Genomic DNA, 7,500 nt, shown 5'->3' on the forward strand with positions numbered 1-7,500 from the left:
AAAAAAAAAAAAAAAAAAAACACAAATGAAGAATGTGGAACGATCCCCCTGCTGAGCCTTAGTTTCCTCAACCACAAAATGAAAATAATACTCTAGTCCCTTGCTGGGTGAGGTGGCGCTGCCTGTATAACCTATCCTAGCACTCAGGAGGCTGAGGCAGGAGGGTTGTTGTGAGTTCAAGGCCAGCCTGGACTACATAGGGAGACCCTGTCTCAAAAACAGTAATACTCCTAGTCCAATATGCTGTTGTGAGGACTGGGACAATGCCTGAGTGCTTACTTCATATCACAGTGTTTGGTAGATCGTAGGCCAGTAAATAATAATCTCTTACTTGGTACTTGGCTTATTGCTTGTTGTTGGGCAGCCTGTCACTTAGCATCTGCCTCAGTCTCACTCGGAGGAGCAGGAGGTTGTCTCCCTCTGGGAAGCAGACAGATAAAGAAGTAATTCGATAAATGGGTTCTGGTCCCGTCTAAACAGAAGAAAAAAATATTTAGTTGCAAAACTCTAGGCTTCAAAGATAAACAGAAAGAGGTTGGCCGGTGGTGACAGTTACTCTTCAATTGTAGCCAGTGGTCATCAGTTCTTTCCTGCATCTGCAGAACTTGGGGAACTCGTACCACTTTGTGACGTTAAAGTTTAGACATACACTAAGTGTTCCTTTTTGACCCCTTATTCTTTCGTTTAGATACACTGCTTGGCTCTTTTGGAGCAGAGCAGAGAATAGGTTTTTTGGGGGAGTTGTTTTTTGTTTTGGGTTTTTTTTTGTTTTGTTTTGTTTTTTTGGTTTTTTTTTGGTACCAGGGATCGAACTCGGGCCCTTGGGCTTTTGGCACTGAGCCAAAGCCCTGGCCCTAGATTAACTAATGAGACCTATTCCGTGGCCTTTTGTAGATTGACATTGTAATGTGACCTCCGTTTTGATGTAGCTCCTAAGCATTTTCACCAGTCCCAAAAAAGTCCAAAAAGTCCAAAAGAATCCCTGTGCCCTCTTAGCAGGTGGTCCTCAATTGTCTCTGACCTTAGCTCCTGGCAGTCACCAGTTTGCTTTCTGCCCCCTGGATCTATTCACTGCAGGTGCAGTATTTCCTAGAAATCGAATCAGACACTCTGTGACCATTTATGTTGAATCTTTCCATTAGCCTGTTTCCGATTTCAGCCATGTGCAGTATCAGTATTTAACTCCTTTTGATGGTTGAGTAATATTCCATTGTATACATATACCATTATTTGTAAAAAGTATATATACTTTGTGCTTGCAAGGCAGGCAGTGGCACCACTGAGCTAAATCCCTGGCGCTTGGAGCTTTTTTGTTTGTTTGTCTGTTTCTTTTGCTTTTGTTTTCCTTCTCTTTTTTTCATTACCAGGACAGGCACAGCGCCACTGAGCTACATCACTGGCTGTGTTTTGCTTTGGTTCTTGTTTTGGCGACAGGATCGCACTGTAGCCCAGGATGGCCTCAAATTCACAGTGATTCTCCTGCCTCAGCCTCCCAAGTGCTGAGATATAGGCTTAAAGTAAATTTTTATTAATGACTTTTTAAAAAGACAAAGCCTCCGTATGTATTTTATAGTTACTAGTGCCTTTTTTTTATATACTGGAGATCGAACTTGGGTCCTTGTGCTTGCAAGGCAGGCGGTGGCATCACTGAGCTAAATCCCCAGCCCCTAGTGCCTTTTAGTTTAATAAAACATTAGGTTTCAGTGTGGTATTTTCATACTTACATATAGCGATTTGCTCATACCTGTTCTGCAGTTAATTCTTCCACAAGCTCCCCCTTGTCCCCTGAATTTGTCTGATGAATCTCCCTTTCCTTTTACTTTTGTTATATTCCATATATTAGGGAAAACGTGACACTTACCTTTTCTAAATCTGGTTTATTTCTCTTAATGCAATGGCCTCTGGTTCCATCCATTTTGCACAAATGAAATAATTTCATTCTTCTTTATCACTGAATGATACTGCATTATAGACCACATTTAAAAAATCTACTCATCCAAAGATGGACAACTAGGTTGGCTCCATATCTTGGCAACTGTGAACTGTCCCACACTATACATGGGCACATGTGTCCCCTGTAATATGCTGACTTTATAATTTCGTCAGGTGTGCCGGGCATGGTGGCACATACCTGTAATACTAACACTTGGGAGGCTGAGGCAGGAAGATTTCTGCAAGTTTGAGGCCAGCCTGGGCCACACAATGAGACCCTGTCTCAAAAAAAAAATCCTTCTGGTAAGTACCAAGGAGTGGGTCATATGGTAATTCTGTTTTTAGTTTTTTAAGGAAGCTTCATTCTGATTTTTTTTTTTTTTATCACTTGGGGACAGGAGCGGCTGGGTATCAAACTCAGGACCTTGTGCCTGCCAAGCAGGTGCGGTGCCACTGAGCTAAATCCTCAGCCCCTTATTCTGACTTCTGTAATGACTGTATGAATTTATATTCCCACCATACAAGGATTCCTTTTCCTCCACCCCTCACCAGCGTTTATTGTTTGCTGTACTTGATGACAACCATTCTGACTGGGGTGAGGTGGAGTCTCAATCCAGTTTTGCTTTGCGTTTCCCTAGTGGCTCAAGATATTGACAGCTTTTTGTATACTCACAGGCCATTAGTACTCCCTCTGTGGAGTAATGCCTATACACTCATTGGCCCATTTAGTGATTGAGCTATCTGGTTATTTGTCTGTTTGTTTTGGTGTTAAATGTCTTGGTTTTTATTTGTTTTGTTTTGTTTTGTAGTATTGGGGATTGAAGCCAGGGCCTTCCCACTGGGCAACATCCCCAGACCTTTAACATCATCATCACCTCTCTTTCTTTCTTTCTTTCTTTTTTAGGATTTTTTGAGACAATGTCTCACTATGTGGTTTAGGCACCTTGAGCTCAGGGAGATCCTCCTGCCTCAGCCTCACAAGTGCTGGAATAACAGGCATACACCACCATGCCCAGCCATTGTATTATTATTATTATTTTCTTTCTTTTGAGACAGGGTCTAAGTCCTTAAATTGCCCCATCTAGCCTTTCAGTCTTCCTGCCTCAGCCTCTCAGAGTGGGATTTCAGCCATGTGCCACCATGCCAGGCTGGGGTTAAGTTTTTTGGGTTCTTTATATATTCTAGATGTTAAACCTCTGTCAGAAGAGTAGGTAGCAGAAGGTTTTGCCCATATGGGCAACCATCTCTTCACTCTGTTGACTGTTTCCTTTGCTGGGCAGAAACTTTTTAATTGGGTGCAGTCTCCGTTGTTGAGTCTTACTATTATTTCCTGTGCTATTCAAGTCCTTCCTATTCCGGAAGTCTTTGCCTGTGCCTATGGCTTCAAGTGTTTCCGGTATGTTTTCTTCCATCCATTTCCAAGTTTCGGGTCTTTTTGGTCTATTCTGAAGTCCATTTCTTACCAGGTGGGAGAGAGGCACCCAGGTCCGTTCCCTGCAGGTGGGTCCCAGTCCTCCCAGTACCATTGTTGAAGTGGCTCTTTTCTCCAGTGTCCGTATTTGGCCACATGGTTCCGAATCAGATGGCCACAGTAGTGTGAGTTTCTGCATCCACTACTCTATGCCATGGGTCTATGCCTCTTATTTCTTTGCTCACACCATGCTGTTTTTTTTACTGTGGGTTTGTGGTATGATTGAAAATCAGGTATTGTGGTGCCTTCTGCCTTATTCTTCCTGCTCAGAATCACTTTGGCTGCTCTGGGACTTTTGTGTTTCTGTATAAATTTTATGTTGCTTTTCCTCATTTTTTTCTTTTTCTTTTTCTTTTTTTCTCTCTTTTAAGACGAGATCCGGAAAAACAACAACAACAACAACAACAACAACAACAACAAACCACAAAACAAGAGCGGGCGTGGTGGCACATGCCTGTCATCCCAGCATTCGGGAGGCTGAGGCAGGAGGATCACTGTGAGTTCGAGACCAGCCTGGGCTACATAGTGAGTTCCAGGTCAGTCTCAGCTACATAGTAAGACCCTGTCTCAAAAAACCAAAAAGAAAAAAAAAAAAAAAGACGAGATCTTCCTATAGCTATATAGTTCCGGCTGGGCTTGAGTTACACAGTGTATCAGGCTACACAGTGGATCACAAATTTGAGCAACTAAGTGAGAAGTAGTCTCAAAAATCTAAAGCAAAAGCAAAAGCACTTGGCCGGGGATTTCGCTCAGGGGTTTCTCCCCCTGCCTCACAAGCGCAAGAACCCGAGTTCATCCCTGGTTTAAAAAAAAAAAAAAGGCGGGGATGGTGGTTCACAGGATGAAGCCTTTCCCCAGGACCCAGGACCCATCCAGCACCTCTCTCCTCTTCCTGCAGTGCCTCCGCCTCTCCTTCTTAGCTCCTGGCGTCACCTCCTCCCACACCCCTCCTCGAACCCATTGGCATAAGAGCCCCCGTGGTGACGATGCAACCACTTCGCTTACCTGCCCGGCCGTGAACTTGTGTGACAACACTGAACCGGCCGCTGCAGCTGTTTCTCTGTCACAGCGACCCCTGGTGGAATAAATAAATCAGCAAATCCTCACCGTCTCTGTCGGTCTGTGGTCTCTCTCTTCCTCTCTCTTTCTGCCTCTGTTTCTTTGGGGATTTGTTGTTGTTGTTATTTTGTTTTGTTTTTAGGGGGACTGAGCCCAAGTTCTTCACACCAAACTACACCCCCAGTTCCTTGCTTATTTTTTGTTCTGAGGCAGAGCCTCACTGTGTAGCCCAGACTGGGCTTGAACTTGCAGTCCTCCTGCCTCAGCCTCCAGAAATGCTGGGATTATAGGCCTGCAACACCACGCCTGGCTGGAAACAAGAGCCTCTCTTAACTGCATCTCCTGCACACCCTGCCTGGACAAAAACGAGCTGAGTGGACGGCTGTGGGCTCGCGGTCAGACAGTGGAGAAATATTTGTGTGCATACTTGGTAGGGACTGGAAACACTGCAGATGACATCACAGAAACCAGCCCCGCGCTCCTGGAAGAAGAGGGAGTTTGGTTTTTGTTTTTTAAGAGAACTTATTTATTTATTTATTTACTTACTTACTTATTTACTTATTTATTTATTTTTCCTGGTAGCAGGGATCAAACTCAGGACCTTGTGCCTGCGAGGCAGGCGCCATGCCACCAGGCTAAATCCCCAGCCCCAGAAGAGAACTTTTTAAAAGAAATCATGAAGGATGAATTCAGTAAATTCAAGGATATTCTTGGGCCAGGATTTAGCTCAGTGGCACCGTGCCTGCCTAGCAAGTGCAAGGTCCTGAGTTCGATCCCCGGTACCAAAAAACAAAAACAAAAACACCTTGGAATTAAAAATCACTAATAATCAAGCTATCAAAAAGCCCCAAGCTAAAACAGTGACTCACACCTGTAAATCCAGCACTCTGAGGCTGAGTCAGGAAGATCACAAAGGTGAGTCCAACCTGAGCAACTTAGTTATTTTGTGTCTCTTTCTGTCTCTCAAAATAAATAAAAGATGGGCCGGGGCTCTAGCTCCATGTTCCATCCCCAGTGCCTGGAAAAAAACAACAACACAATCCAGAGAGTTAAGAAGTAAGCCACATATTCCTAAACAGTCTCTGAGTCATAGAACATTTTAAAGAAGAAATATGCCTATGTCTTACAATGACACAGGAGCACAGTACCCAAAAATGTGATGCAGTTAACACATTGCTTTCAGGGCATCTCTAGAGCTCTAAATGCTTATGCTAACTGGAATAGTTTGAGATCAACGACCTAACCTTCCGTCTGCAGAAGCTAGGATGGGATACGTAGTGAGTTTGAGGCCAGCCTGAGCTACATATGGAGACCCTGTCTCAAAAAGCAAAAACAAAACAAACAAGCTGGGTACGGTAGCCTGCACTGTAAAGAGACTCTGTCTCAAACAAACAAAAGGAAACTAGAAAATGGAAAAACCAGTTATACACGTTACACATCAGGTAACTAAATGAAGAAAAAAAAAAAGTTAGCCAGGTGTGATGGAGCACACCTGCAATCCCAGTACTTGGGAGGCTGAGGCAGGAGGATCGCCATGAATTCAAAGCCAGCCTGGGCTGCATAGTGAGACCCCGTCTCAAAATGAAAAATGAGAAAAACACTGGGGATGTAGGTTAGAGTAAAGACCCTGGGTTCAATCCCCAGTACCACACACACACACACACACACACACACACACACACACACTAATTTATTTTTTTAAATTTATTTTTGGGGGTACCGGGGATTGAACTCAGAACTTTGCCCTTGCAAGGCAGGCATGGTGCCACTGAGCTAAACCTCCAGCCCGAAAATAGTAATTTTAGTATATGTGCTGCTGAAGCGAGCACACCACAAATAATCATATTAATAAAATTCATTAACCCTTAACAAGACTAATAAAAAAGAAAAAACTAAATTTACCATTGTGAGGAATGAAGCAACACACATCAATCAGTACAGATCCTACAGATCCAAAGAATATCAAGGGAATAAAAGAACACAATTCAACAAATTACATGAAATAGGCAGATTTCTTTTAAAAATATACACATTAGGGCTGGGGATTTAGCTCAGTGGTTCTGCCACCTGCTTTGCAAGCACAAGGACCCGAATTCGATCCCCAGTACAAAAAATAAAAAAAAAAAATTTACACATGCTGGGGCTGGGCACTTACCCACACAACACCCGCCTTGGAAGTATAAGGTCCTGAGTTCAATCCCCAGTACTCCCCCCCACAAAAAAAGAAAAAAATATATATATATATATATTCACATGCTAATTGCAATAAATAAAACTTTTAAGACTCTGGGGTAATTTAGCCAGGAGAAGAGTTCAGAGGAATTTGGAAAGGTTTCCCAGAGGTGATATTTAACCTGTGACCTAAAGGAGAAGTAGGATTTAACTGGGTTGATGGAACTGTGTCTTGGGCAGGCAGAAGAGCATGTGCAAAGGACCTGAGGTTGGAATGCACTTCGTTCAGAGGGAACAATCCACTCGAGTGGTGCTTCTGTTGCCTGATGAGCACATGCTGCAGCCTTTTCAGTGCAAAGCCCCAGAGGGATCCGCTTGGCTTGAACAGAAACATTTATACAGGTTAAAGCAAAGCTAGTTGTAAGATAGAAGTGTGGAAGTTTCTGGGCTGTTTACTTGCAATTTACCCTGAAAAGTATATGATTTCTTCAAATATAGACCTGATGTTCCCTTTCTTCCCTGCCGCTGCCCATTGGGTGTACTCACAACCTATTAAGAATTTTTCTTGAAGTAAAATATTTATTGGTATATTTTAGGTATATGGAATAATAACACTTATCATAGGGAATTTGCGTCCATACATGATATATCTTTGTTGTTGTTGTTGTTGTTTTGTTTTTGGAGACAGAGTCTCACTATGTAGTTGAGACTGACCTGGAACTCACTATGTAGCCCAGGCCAGTCTCGAACTCACGGCGATCCTCCTGCCTCAGCCTCCCAGTGCTGGGATTACAGCGAGCATCGCCATGCCCAGCCCATACATGATATATCTTGCTTTTTCTTTTTTTCCACTCCCTTCCTTCCTT

At 43.3% G+C, this 7,500-nt stretch overlaps 1 protein-coding gene across 1 annotated transcript in view; it reads left to right on the forward strand.

The window, feature by feature from the left end:
- Positions 1–7,500, forward strand: part of CUNH19orf38 (chromosome unknown C19orf38 homolog) — a 19,081-nt gene that overhangs the window by 488 nt on the left and 11,093 nt on the right. The gene's annotated exons all lie outside the window — the stretch shown is intronic.

Source organism: Fukomys damarensis, unplaced genomic scaffold, assembly GCF_012274545.1.
Source record: "Fukomys damarensis isolate Sample0158 unplaced genomic scaffold, DMR_v1.0_HiC HiC_scaffold_37, whole genome shotgun sequence".
In the NCBI taxonomy this organism is placed as follows: Eukaryota; Metazoa; Chordata; class Mammalia; order Rodentia; family Bathyergidae; genus Fukomys; species Fukomys damarensis.